This window comes from Phyllostomus discolor, chromosome 1 (assembly GCF_004126475.2).
Source record: "Phyllostomus discolor isolate MPI-MPIP mPhyDis1 chromosome 1, mPhyDis1.pri.v3, whole genome shotgun sequence".
In the NCBI taxonomy this organism is placed as follows: Eukaryota; Metazoa; Chordata; class Mammalia; order Chiroptera; family Phyllostomidae; genus Phyllostomus; species Phyllostomus discolor.
In genome coordinates, this window is record NC_040903.2 from 36,791,187 (window position 1) to 36,806,263 (window position 15,077).

A 15,077-nucleotide genomic window follows, 5' to 3' on the forward strand; every position below is an offset into this window, starting at 1 on the left:
GAGGCCTAAACTATGAGGGAAAATAACCATAAGAAAAATAATTTAAGGAATACATTCAGAAAAAGAATTTAAAAAATGTCATATGCTGATTGTACTAAAAGATTAAGTTGAGTGGGGATATATCGGGACAATTGAAGTGGTAAGGTAGATATTTAGCCCTGTTTCTGTATGTTTAAATATTAAGAACTATTTTGTCAGTGTCCGGAAAAGGGCTGGCACCCTGAGCCTAGACTCCCAGCCTCCAGAAATTTGAAAAATAAATTTGTTTTTCATAAGCCACCAAGTCTGAGATATTTTGTTATAGCAGCCTGCACAAACACCTAAGCATATTATCTTTGGATAAATCAAGTCAATATATTTTTATTTTTATGCAAGTTTTATAATTATAGGAATAAAAATAGGACTTATTTCTACTAATTCTAAATTCCACTAGGGCTAATGTTAAAAAATGTTAAAAGCATTTTTACATTTTGTTTTTATCTGCTTTTGTACTTGTTTTCTCTTCCTATGTGACAAATTATCACAAACATAGAGGTATAAAATAACACACATTCATTATCAATGTCTCAAAGGCAAGTATCAGAGCCTCATTGGGCGATATCAAGGTGTCAGTGTCATTGTGTTTTTGGTAAAGGATCAGCATTTTCTTCCAATCTTACTAATTGTTGGTAGACTCCAGTTTCTTGCAATGATGGCACCGAAATCTCCTTTTTCCTTCTGGATGTTGACCAGAGGCCACTCTTGGTCTGAAAGACCACCTTCAGCCCTTCAACTTACAGCCATGCAGTTTCTAAACTGGCAATTCAAATTATGCATTTTGCTTCTTTAATGTCAAGGGTTAAAAAAACACTCTCCTGATTCAAATCTTTCTGACCCCTTTAAAAGGCTAACATAATTAAATTAGGTTACATTAGGATAATTTCTCTTTTGAGTAACTAAAAACCACTGATTAGGAACCTTAATTACATCTTTAAAATTCCTCTGCCAGATAATGTAACTTAATTGCAGAAGCGATATCATATTACAAGTGCCTCCCAAAAGGAGATGTTATACAGGGCTATGTATACCCGCTTGGTGAGACACATAGGGCATAATTTAAGAATCTGTCTACTATATCTGCATATTTTTGTCATCTGCATATTTTGAAATGTTAACTGAATGCTTATGATAGCTGTTAAACCACATAAACTTTCAAAGATTCGCAAGAAAAAATTTAGTTTCGAACCTGACCTCAGAAGCTGCCATTGATAAGGACCACACACAATTGAACTGACTGTAGCAATCAAAGATGGCTATTTGCTCCTGAATACATAAATAAAATTATTAGCATTTTGTTGCACTGTCTAAATAGCTACAGATGTTTTTATATTGAGAGTCTGGGTAAACATCTGGCCACATAAAGCTTTTAAAGAAAAATATGAGACTGCAGATTCCAGCTCTGATATATAAATAGGTTGGAAGTTGTCACTTTCATTCTTATAAGAAAAATCTGAATAAACTAAAAAATCAGTGATTTATTTTAGCCCATCAGAGGACTGAGGAATCAGGACAAGTTGCTACCCCAAAAGTTGAACCAAAAAATAAACTCATAGGTAAGACCTGCTTAACCAGGACAGAACTGCTGGAGCTACACACTGGTAGAAGACTTAAATGATAATTTCGTGAACTTCTGGAGGCTGAGCATAGACTAGCATGAGCCTGAGAAACTCCTGGAAGCTGAAGACTTAGGGAGCTCCCCGCACTTTCGTAGTATTTACCCTCAGGTTTTATGCCAGGATCTTATCGTGAAGAACTAAGAATGAATTCCTGGGATCAATGGGGGAGGTGGAAGAGACTAATTAGGGAATATGCCTGCAGCATACTCCATAACAAAGACCTACTACTACTGTCCAGGGGAAAAAGTTTACCAGAACCTTACTCCAGCTGGGTGAGAAGAACTCCTCACCTCCACTTCCCAGTTAGCTTGCCTATGTCACCTAAAAGGGGGATTAGGGGTGGGAGAAGTACTCTACACTGGAGAAACTCACAGAGATACAGACCCATTAAATGACTGCAATTTAATCAGTAGACTCTAGAATATCTTCCTTCCCCAATACCACACCACCACACCAACAGGGTTTATTGTTATAGCAGACAATTACCACTGATTGGTTAGGAAGATGTAGCCCTCTCTCTGAAGAGAAATACTTAAGGAAACCCAAAGTCAAGAGTAGAGATAAAAATAAGATATATGAATCCTCTGGCAACTACACTTACAGTAAACATTAAACACAACCCAACTCTTAGTCAAATAAACCACATGCTATATAGGCCTATTTGCTCAGTTTTAATTACTTAATACTACATGTTTGGCTCTTAATAAAATGTTACACTCACCAAGATAAACCATACTCTGGATCATAAATTTTAAAAAGTGGAACAACTGTAATGGCATAAACAATAAAACAAAAGAATAGGAATCATACAATGTATGTTCTCAGATCATAATGGAATTAAACTAGATACTAAAAAAAAAAAGATACCTGGAAAATGCTGAAACATTTGGAGATCAAAGAAAACATGGATCAAAGAAGTAACCATAAGAAAAGTTCAAAAAGTGTTTTAACTAAATGACAATGAAAATTTGTAGAGTGCAGTGACTGTCATTCTTGGAGGAAAACATACAACATTACACACACACATTAAAAAATAAGAAGGATCTAAAATCAGTAACCTAAGATTCCACCTTAGAAAAGGAGAGAAAGCAAAGAAATTAGCTTAAAGGAAGTTGAAAAAATATTTCAAATGTCAGCAGATAAAAGTGAAATGAAAAATATAAACAATAGAGAAACATCAACAAAACTAAAAGCTATTTTTTTTAATGAATAGATAATCCTCTTACCTGGTTAACCAAAATGGAAGGGAGGGAAGAAATAATATCAGAAAGGAAGACCATGCAACCATGTAATAAATATTATTAAGTAATAAATATAAATAAGCTATCAAGCCACTAAAAGACAAAGATGAATTATAAATACATAATACCAAGTGAAAAAGCCTGTCTGAAAGCCTAAATATTGGATGATGCCAATTACATGAATTCTGGAAATGACAAAACTAAAGAGGTGGCAAATGGATCAGTGGTTGATACTGTCTGAATAGACAAAAAAAATAGATTATTTCTTAGGAGAATGAAACTAGTATACTATCTGGTACTGTGATGGATTTGTGACACGGTGATTTGTCAAAACTCATAAAATTTTATAGCACAAAGAATAAAACTAAATATATATATATATATATATATATATATATATATATATTTAAAAAGGTCATTTAGGAGACTGGAAGACCTCAGGATAGAATGCAGAATGTGACAAAACAATTTAATTATGTTATAAATGTATGAAAACCCCTCACAGCAAGTGGTGGAAAGAAAAGTTGCTAGCCTAAGTAATTTTGAAAATCAGAGGAATTTGCAAGCAAAGCAAAAGGAACTGTACCTAAGTACTGTGCTGTATTTGATAAAGTTGTTTCCTACAGAGGTTATAAGTTAACAACTGTGATACCTCTATACATGTATACTGGAATGTAATCATTAAGTTTATGGGTGACAGAGAGTGAGAGCGAAGTTTCTCACCATCGGAATGAGAGGTGACAAGGGGGGAGGACTAGAGGTATTCATGTGGTAATTCATTGGAGTGGAGGCAGCAATATGAACTTCTTTAATATCAATGTACAGCTACAGATACTTACATATGTGTATTATATACACAAATATGTTGCCTTGTGTAACTGGGCAGCATGGGGCCTGGCTTCTGGTCACCATGTATACACATACCACAGAGATTTGTGGGTAAGGAAATAGGTTTTTATCAAGGGCATTCCCAGTTTGAGGGGGCTGGGAGCATTCCCGCTCTGTGCTGACCAAGCTGACTCTCCCTCAAAGCACAGAAAACCGGTCACTCCCAGGGAGATTGAAGTCCAAAGCCAGGTCCATAAATTCCCCACTACTGCTTATCTCTAGCCTAAGGTTGCTACTGAAATGGGTCTCTGCCTGTCCAGCTCCAGGCTCGCTCTCTCTGGTGCCAGTGTCACCATCACCTCGCAGCAGCTCTCGCCTCTGAGTGTTCCTCTGTCTTTGGACACTGCTCTCAGAATGAGAGAGTGGAAACAGTCCAGGACTCATGTGCGGAGCTGCACTGGGTCATAGTGTCCCAACATCTGGCACCCGGCGAGGCACGCATTCCAGCATGGGACCCTGCCTGTCTGAGCTGGCATCCAACCATGCAGGACCTAAGAGCCATCTTGGCAACTGCCACTACTGCCTGTGCAGGGCAAGGCAAGACAGCTGCTTCTGCCCATCTTTGGTTTAAAAGTCCTCTTCCAGAATCCCAGGTAATGAGTGTCCTTTTCAACCCTCTTCTGCTCACCATTTTCCACAAGGGGACAAAAGCCTTGAACCACGCTTGCTCTGTACAAGCTCTCCTCTTCTGAGTCACAGGATGCTTGTCTGCCCTACACAATCTCCCTCCCCTGGTGGCCCATCCTTTTACAGGGAATGCAAACTGCTTTTAATCTTCAATTCTGTCTTGGGGTTTTTCTCTCCGCCTCCTGCCTTCTCCAGTGCTCTGTTACACTTGCTCTGTAGCTGAAGAAGATCTAGAAGCAACCACAGGAGGAATTAATGAGTGTTCCCAACCCCCAGATCTTGATGTCTATTACCTTTCTCAAAAAAAAAAAAAAACAAACAAACAAACAACAGGGCTCATTCTATGATTCTAGGGCTGGAGCAGGAAATTTACATGAAGATCCTGAAAAATCTTGTAGGAGGCAGGGAATAATTGAAAAAAAAAAAACAATAATTGTGTTACCGAACAGCAAGTGGAGTACTTCTACCCACCACTACACTCTAGGCAAAATTCTGGAGGCAAAGTTTTGGTGATAAAGGAAAGAAGTCTTTATTCAAAAGCTACAGTTTTGGAATAACAGCTTTCCACAGGCATTAATCACTTAAGCCCATCAATTAAGGCTAAACTCTTTTTAACACTTGAGTTCTCCTATCATTCCCTTTGTTAGTTTTTGATTATCTTATTTCTATAGGGTTAGTTTACAAACTAAAACCACATAAAATAAAAAAATCTACACAATTTTGGAAGAATGGCAGGCTTCTGCTTCAGAGCTCATCCCCTCTAAAATACCCAAAGAAGAATAAACTTGCCACCCTGTGCCAGGCCAGCCCAATCCTAGGCTTCACCTGGAGTTCCTTCCATCCAAAATACCATCTGCTGGGGAACTCAGGCAGCTGCAGCCCTATCACCCAGGCATCCTTGAGGAAGAGAGCCCAAGAGCCAGTCTCTGCCCACTTTTTCTTTTAAATCTTCTGGCTCATGGTTGCATGTGATCTTGAATCATGCAGCTTCTCAGTCAATCCTGTCCTAGACTGTTTAGCATTGCCTTGGGCAACCTCCTCCTACACCCCCTTTCTCTTCCTCCCCAGTGATCTGATCAGATCTCTCTGGATTAGAGTATATAAAGAGGGAAAGGACTCAAGTGAAAGAGCTCCCAATGGCCAAAGCTATGGCAATGTGTACAAGAAAATAAAGTAGTATTAGATTACAACTCAAAGCATAAAATAATTGTCCGTGAGTATAAACTTTTGTGTACTATAAAACAATGGGGGGGATTCTATGGACAGTAATCTCACAGGGTGATCTGATTGATTATAAATTCCTAACTGGGCAGATCCTGGTGGGTTGTCACACCCCAGGCATAACTTTTAAGTAAAAGGTTTATTTTTGCTTAAGCAAGCTCTGCCCATTGTTTCTGTGCATCTGGGTTAACACATCTTTGAAATAAGATAACCATCCTCAAGGAAACACATAATCTTATCAATTATCCTGTAATCCAATCCCAGCTTTGTATTCTTGCATGTCCCTGTAATATTCCTTATATCCCCTCCTTAATTTCAAATGCAGAAAAGTAACTGCAAAACTCTTCTTCTCTAGAGCATTGGAGATCTTGCTCCCCAGCATATGTTATCAGTTTGGCTCAAATAAACTCTTATAAAAATTCTCTACAGGTCTGGACGTTGATTATGTAGACACATGTAAATGATTAAATGCATAAATAAATGTAGAAGAAACAAATTTTCAGTGCAGCAGAATTCTAAGTAATTTACATAGATATTCTTCCCCCAAGAAGGTGCAATGTGACTCCTGACTCCTTAAGTGTTGTCAGGAAATAGTTATTCTTCACAGAGAATGCAGTATGAAAAGACTGACAAAAAGAGGAACTTCGCAGTGGACCTGCACTGAGTTGACAAGCAGTCCCTCACCAACACTGACACTGATATGATGCTATATCATAACAGTGATATAGCATTTAAAACCATTTAAAATTAGAAGTTTATTTTTTAAAATATTAAACAATCTGTTATGAACTGATTTTATCTCCTCCCTCACCCTCAAATTTGTATGTTGAAGCTCCTAACGCCCATTGTGGCTGTATTTGGAGATGGAGTCTTTATGGAGGTAGGTCAGGTTAAAAGAGTTATAAGTGTGTGGCCCTAATCCAATAGGACTGGTGAGAGACACCAGAGAGCCCTTTATCTCTGTCTCCTTCTCTCCCTCTCTACACAGTGTAAAGGCTGTGTGAGGGCACAGCAAGAAGGCGGCCATCTACAAACCAGGAAGAGAGGTCTCACCCAAAAATGGACCCTCCAGTCCCTTGACCTGGGTCTGTTCAAGTCTCCAAAATGGTGAGAAAGTAAGTTTCTGTGGTTTAAGCCATCCAGCCTGTGACAGTTTGTTATGGCAGCCCAAGTAGAGTAATACATAGTCATTAACAGTGATATCAACTTGAGTACAAGGAATTTGGAGATGCCTAAGTAAATTTAGAGACCAAATTAAATGTAAATATGCTCTGAGGATATTAATGGATATGTTATTCGATGTACAACTGAAATAAAAATAGAATGTATCTGCATATTGTTGGAGAACTAATTTTGAACAACAAACAATCTTACAATTTAGAGAGAAAAATTGTTCTTAAGCAGCATTTGAAACTGTAACTCACCCATGGTTTAAAATTTGTTGTGTGTTCCAGCATTTCCATAGTGCTAGGGGGTTGCATTTGATATACTGCTTCATTCAAACAAAGTATGTTATTTTAAAAAATATGATTAATGTTAGCAATAGAGTGAGCTAATCTTCATTAACCTCTGTAATATATTTAAATTGGGAATCAAATAATTACCCCACTTGTGATTTAACTATTTCTTCCAAGTGCAAAATATTTCCATGTGTCTTATACTTTGGATATGTTTCCTTTCACTCCTGATAGGGGTGGTTTGGATTAATATAGTTTTGAAATAGTATTTAAGTAGTATATAAAGTAAATATAATGTCAACACTGCCACCATTATGCACTTTACTCACATTTGTCATTTATGAAAAGTTATACCCTAACCAGGACAATAGCTTATAAACTGTAAATTTATATTAAATTAACAAAGTAATAGTTTTGCATGGAAACAAATTCAAATGACGATGTTTGGAGGCATAGTGCCTGTTTTTACTCTCATTAAAAAATTAAATGTCTACCTTTCTTTTGGACTTAATTTAGTAAACATTGAAGTAATTTTCCATTTTACTTTAGAGAATGGCTTTCAGGAAGCATTTCCACCCACTCCAGAATCAACATTATTTGGAGGGTTTGTAAATTGGAGTTTTAATTACAGCTCTTTGCAAAGAATAATGAAATTACATAAAATTTTCATTTTGCTAGGAACAATAGAAAGCTATTAACTCATTGGACTCTGTTCACTGAAGGCATGATTCTTAATAGCCTTAGTTAAATATCAGGGCATTATTTCATTAACTATAATAGCCAATAATTGAGGCTTGGAGCACTAAAATTTTTCATTAAAAATGTACATTTCTGGAAAAGTAGAAGAGAGTTCACCATTTTATGTCTTGACTGATGCTTTCGTGGACTAGAACATAGTTCTTTGGTGGCAGAGATCTTTGCTTTATCCATTCCTGTGCACTCACCACTGGAACAGCACCGACATATAATGCACATCCAATAAATATTTATTTAATGAATGAATGTGATCATTAAGACTTTCACAAACATTATGAACTCAAAAATGATCATTGTTTTTATCTCAATAGACATTTTTTTCAAGGAAGACATGCAAATGGCCAACAGGTACCTGAAAAGATGTTTAACATTGCTAATTATTAGGGAAATACAAATCTAAATCTCAATTAGATCATTAAAATGCAAAACTAACATCAGACCTGTTAGAGTGACTATTACCAAAAAGATTAACAAGTGTTGACAAGACTGTGGAGAAAAGAAAACCCCGGTGCACCGTGAATAGAAAAGTAAATTGGTGTGGGCACTAAGAAAACACTATGGAGGTTCTTCAAAGAATTAAAAATAGAACTACCATGAAATTCAAAAGCCTCACTGCTGGGTGTTTATATCAAAACAAAACAAACACATACACAAAGACACTAAATCAAAAAGGTATATGCACATGGTCATTGTAGGATTTACAATAGCCAAGAAACTAAAATAACCTAGGTTTTGGATGAATAGATAAATAAATTCAAGTATATTTATATTTTTAAATATTATATTTTAATATTTAATAATGAAATAATGTTCAATCGTAATAAGGAAGGGATTTTTGCCATTTGTGAAAACATAAATGGACCCTGAAGGTGTTAATACTAACTAAAATAAATCAGGCAAGAGGAGAAAAGATTCGTACCATATGATCTCACTTATATGTGGAATCTTAAAATAATAAAACTCATAGAAAAAGAACAGATTGGTAGTTGCCAGAAGCAGAGGGTGGTGGGTGGGAAAAATGGATGAAGGTGGTATAAAATGTTTTTATTTTTTCAAATTTTTTCCTTAAAGATTACTGTGGAACTTATGACTCTTGAAGAACCTACCTAAATTGCCTCTTGACAAGGTTTGAAAAAGATGAAATCTATAATGTATATGTAATAGATCCATGTTGTTATGTGACTACTCTAAGAATATTAACAAAATCATAGACTGAATCACAAACTGGAAACAACTTTTATATAAAATATAAAAACCAAAGGTAGACAAACATTACAGTGAACAATCTTGAAATTCTACCATATGAAGATTTAGCTATATTTAAATTATTGAAGGATTATCGTATAGAAATGAATATGACTTACTCTTTGTTGCTCCACAGGTATTATTTATTTTGGACCCTGGTTTAAAACCAATATAAGGAATACTTAACAGCTATGGCTATGGATTTATAGAGTGAGTATCCACTGGTGAAGGAGACTCCCTAGTACTGCATGTATTGAAGGTATGTTTGACAAAGATGCTTGACACTTAGAGACTTGAATACATATTCATGAAGATTATACATAGTCCACAAAACTATGTTTCTCACCATATATTTACAACAACCATCTATTTTGCTACTTTAGAGTCAGAAAAGCGCTAGCCTTGGTAGAGATATTTTTAGTTGGAGTACTGCCTTTGCATACTAATTTTGAAAAATTGTATTATACTATATTGGAAGTGTTAATACATTCTTTGGCAAATAGTGAGGATCAAATAAGATTTATAAAGTCTCAAATATGATATAAATCATGCATATATTAAACCACTTATTAAGTGTCTACACATAATTTTTACTTATTTCCCAAATATTAATTGAGTAGTTCTACTGTTTTCCACACAATAAACTAGTCTCCAGAAATGCAGAAGTGGACAGTGCAGAGCAACTGTCACTAGTCTAACAGGCAGTTTTATGTCCCTCATGATTTAGTCATTTTAGATCCCAAAACTTGATCAGTTTACAGAAAATAAAGGTTCAGATCACCTACCCTGGCATGGACTACTCACTATCTGGTGGCACAACCAGATTAGAACCAGGTCTGTGTAATTTCTAACCCCTTGTATATTATCATTCCTCTAAAATATCCAAAGATATTCCTGTACACTTTCACTATTTATTTTCAAAGAAAATTGTTTCAATCACTACCTCTGTTAAAAATATAGTGAATTTTAATTTCTTGGGAGTTACAACTTTTTTCATTATTACTATGAGTGTGTTTGCATGGTAAATACATAGAAGAAAGTTTTCTTTAAGAGTTCTGCAGTCCTGTCATTAAGTTTGGGAGCATAATTGTCAACTTTAATGAAACAAAGACTTATATGTCTGTCATAAGCTCAGCCTGGTTCTTGAATTTTCTCCATTGTTGGGGGGATTTTGAGGCGAGCAAAGAGGAAATATCAGTCTTTAACAGCAGCAGGACCTCACACCCAGGCCCAGTGCTAAGTTTTGTTAAAATCAGCAATGTCCCTTTGACTTGCATGTATATATATATAATTATATATATATATATATATATATATATATATATATATATAATTAAGGTATACACATGTAATTAGTATCAAAGTATATATACAGTTAGGATATATAAGAAATTAGGTTAAGTAATCAAATATAACATTTATAAACAATTATGATGTATATAATTATGATATTGAAATTTTGAAAGTAACCATTGTTACTTTCAAAAACAGCAGTTTTATATAGTTGAACCTAATGTTTCAAATGGGCCAAAGTTATTATACCTGTTTAAAAATATAGCTTATTTTGTGTTCTCTTTCAAAAACAAAACAAAACAAAACAAAAAACCCAACCAAACAAAAAAGAAAAGCAGCAATGTCAACACTCTTCACGTGCTCCTTGAACTTGGCCAGTTCTCCTCTAGTGGGTCAGTCTTGAACTTACCTTCTTCCACCAAACAATGGATCTGCAGCTTATGGATGCCGTAGTTGATGGGCACCAGCTTGGAGCCACCACAGGTCAGCCCATCCTGCTAAATGGAATACATATGGGCCTCTAGCTGGGCCAGGCACATCTCGTCATCCCAGGGCTTGACATCCAGGAGGCTGGAGAACTGGGCCACCAGCACAGGCTTCTTGGCCTTCTTCTCTGCATACTCTTGCAGCCACTCCTCTCCTCCCACCGCCAGACAGCCTCTTTGTTATCCTCCTGTCACTGCCAGACAGGGCAATGTCGTAGTCCTCATCATCTTCCATGGCAGTAGCTGTCTTCTTGGTGGGGAGCTCCATTTGGCATGTGAGAGATATGTGCTGGGTCTGCAGGGCTGTAACCAGGCAGGCAGGTGAGCTCTTCTCCAGCACAGACAATTATTGTAACCGATTAATTCAATGGGTTGAACTCAATAGGACACAGTCATATATATAATTTAATATACAAAATTTATTAAATTTATATATTTTTATTTTTATGGAAATATAATATGCATATAGAAAAGTAGATGTTTCATATGGGTACAACTCAACAAATTTTCAAATTGTTTACACAGTTCTTACATGGGTAAAAAACTTTAACATTATCAGTACTAAAAAGTACCGCTCACATTCCCTTCCAGTCACAATACCGCTGCTCCTAAGGGTAACTGCTATTCTGAGAAAAGAGCAGAGCTGCTTTGCTTGGCTTTTTATATTATATAGCTGAAGCCATGTAGTGTGTACTGCTTCTCATTTGGCCTTTTTGACTCAACATTGTATGAAATTCATTCCATTGTGATACCACAATTTATTTTTTCCATTCTACTATATGTGAGCATGGATATTTTGCTAGTTTCTCATTTGTGTTCATTATGAATGGTTCCAGTATGAACCATGAATGCATGCTTTCTGTTGAAAAGATCTATGCATTTATCTTGTGTCCATGCCTCACAGCAGAATTTCTCATTTTTTGAGTATGCTTATGTTCAATATCACCAGATAGTTTTTTAATGTAGTTATACTATATCTACTCTGACTAGCAAAACAAAAGTTTAACAACTCTAATTCTCTGCAAACATTTGGTATTTTTCCATCTTTTTCATTTTAGGGAGTCTGATGGGTATGGAATAGTATCACATTCAATATGTATATCCATGTTGACTGAGGAAGAGAAATGTGTTTTCATATATTTATTGGCCATTTATAAAATGTTCATTGTGAGCTGAGTATTCGAGTTTTTGTCTATTTCCCTATTGAATTTTTATCATGTAGAGTCATGTAGAGTATTTTTAATCTTGGATATCTTAATATATAATACTTGAAATTCCTAAAGTATAAATTCTACAAGACGAATGATATTAATATTTTCTATTTTCCACAATATTGTATACTCAGCTCCTAGACCAGTACTTTTATCATTTAATTTTCAGTAAATATTAAATTAATTAATATAAAAACCTTAATTAAACATGTATTAAATTACTACATAGAACAGAGATATAAAGCAAGCTAGGATTTAAATGTAGAAATCTATCTTAAAGTTTTACTTCTTTAAATAGTTGGCCTTTGTTAAAATCAATTGATCATCCAGAAGATGGAACTAGTTTGTGGTAAGTGTATTATTTAATTGTTTTCTATTCATATAGCAAACCTCTAGGGCTCCATTTTATTTCCCATCATGAAGCCTGACTCTACATTTATTTTCCTTTTTAGAAAATCTCTTTGTCTTCAACTTGTACATAATTGTCATAATCAATCACAGTATTAATCTCAACAGTATTCTCCCTCCAGCTCTAACTGCCTTTTCAGCACAAGAGGTAGAAAAGAAAACACTGCTTCTTTCAGTTCAACACATTAGAGGAAGCTAGAAATCCAATTTCCTGATTCCCAGGTCAGTTTTCTGTCTGCTGCAAACATAATGTCACTGAGTGAACTTTAGCTACTATATCTATAGAAAGTTCTAACGTTCATAGTCGCAAATCGACATGTGTACAGTCTTCCTCAAATTCAGAAGGTACAGACAAAAGGAACTAAGGGAAAAACAAAACAGGTTGATTTATCAACTTTCAGTTCAGTTTACTCTTGAACTACACACACCCTGTTTTTGTGGTATTGACCCTTGAGGCTGCTAGGGTGTTTGACTCAGACTAGGATAAACAGAGCAGAGGACTGCTGGGGTTAGGAATAAGAGAATAGGCATGGTAATAAATAAAGGCAGTGCCTGGGGCAAAGGATTATAGTTATGGATTCCCACACACAGCCGCACATACAAATATCCAGACATCATGTATAATAAAGACAATACCTTTTGAAGAACATCATTAATAAATTACAAATGAAGCCTTCCACTGGCAACCTTTTTTTATCTGATGGTAACATTAGAAATACTAAATCATCCAGCCTCATAAAATATTTCTGTATTATAAATATGTTGCACTGAATAATACCAAAATTATAGAGATTTCTAAACAGCATACAAATATAACTGGCAATACTCACATAAATATTACAACATAAAATGACACACTAAGAATGGAGAGAGGCATTTTCATAAAAGAAATTTCTTTTAAGTTGCTAGTCAGTACCATCGTTGCTTTTTTTTTGTGGACCACAATGTGAACTACAAGCAGGACTATAACAGAGAACCAGGAAAATTCTTGGTAATGGCAGGTTCTAAATTTCCTCTCCCATCACAACATCAAACACCATAAAGAATGTTCAATAATAAATATCAGGATAGAACGCTTCTTTTGTAGCACCCTTTAAAATGATTACTTTTAAAATGATTACATTTAAAAATGAAAGTGATAGGAGCAGCGATCTAGACAATCTTATTTTTTAACTTTTATATTATATGTGAGCTTGGGAAATAAAAACAATCTCAAAAATAAGGTATGTTAAGACTCTATGTCTTATTTTTAAATTAACAAAATATTAAGTTCACAACATTTTTACACTTAATTAAATCATCTACAGGCTAATTCACATTTTCTGAAGCAGAATTTATATAACCTGACCACATTTACAGTATTCATTGTATTGACAATAAAAGATTATTTTGTTTCTGGGATGTCAGATCAATATGTAGGGAAAATGTTATCAAATTCAGTATTGATGTCTTTCAAGATTCAAAGTAAAAGTAAACCAGATAAAAACACTGCTAATGAAAAACATAGTCCCCTTCTATAGTAACATTTGAGAAAATGAGTAACTGGTTTGTAGATCATAGGAAAAGAAAATTTTGAAAGAGTTTATTCTCATTCATAAGTACCAAACACAAGTCCCGTTTTGACTTAACTCTAACATTTTTGGTTGTATAATTTGCCATGCTTTATTAATCTAAATTATATATTTATAGTCCAAAGTATAAATAAATCTAAGTTTACCAGGTTTCATGTACAAATACTATTTTTTTAGAATTCTAAATTATTTTTATATATTATATCTATATGTCATTTTTGTAACTAGTGTTGCATTCAACAAACTTGAATTAAAAGAGTCAGTATAAAGAATTTTCAAGCATAGCTGTACTATGAATCAACACTAACTTTTCAATGAGATCATGATAAACATCATGGCAGTCAATTAACTGCATTTCCTCCAGATTCAGAAGACAGAAATTACACTGAAGTCCTCCTCCCCGAGTTCCTTCACATGGATGCTAACAGTTATGGTGGTCACACTCTGTGTGGTGGCCAATGAAAGCTTCACAGGATCAGAGACAGTTGCGGACGAGGTAGCGACAGTTTCCTGATCTCCGGATGCAGTGTTCAATGGAGTGTACGTGTAATCGGGTAGCTCCCTGAGTCTCACTCCTCCAGCCCTACAAACCATGTTCTGAGTAATTAATTTTCCATATAGAATTCATACGAATTAAAATATCTATATCTAACAGGGCATATTCTTTCTGCACTGCATACTAACTGATAGGAAAGAACAATACATTGGATATTGACCAAAGAAACCTTAATACATTATATGTATATACATATACACATATATAATGTAAACACATATATATAATGTCTTCTGTAATGTAATGTAGATATATTACAGAAGACATAAATAAATAGAGTATACATCCTGTTTCAGGAAAGTATAAAACATTTTCTCAATATATAGAATTAAAGATGTCGTATCACAGAACTAAGGAAATTTGTATAAAGCTTTTAAAACATGATTCTAAAGTTTACCTGTATACATAAATAGTTAAGGACAAAAAAAAATTCAAAAAAGAAAAAGGATGTAGATATTGTACT

General features: G+C 35.0%; 1 pseudogene; it reads right to left on the reverse strand.

The window, feature by feature from the left end:
- Window positions 1–4,531: 4,531 nt before the first annotated feature.
- LOC114491850 lies at window positions 4,532–14,652 on the reverse strand (annotated as a pseudogene).
- Window positions 14,653–15,077: the final 425 nt, after the last annotated feature.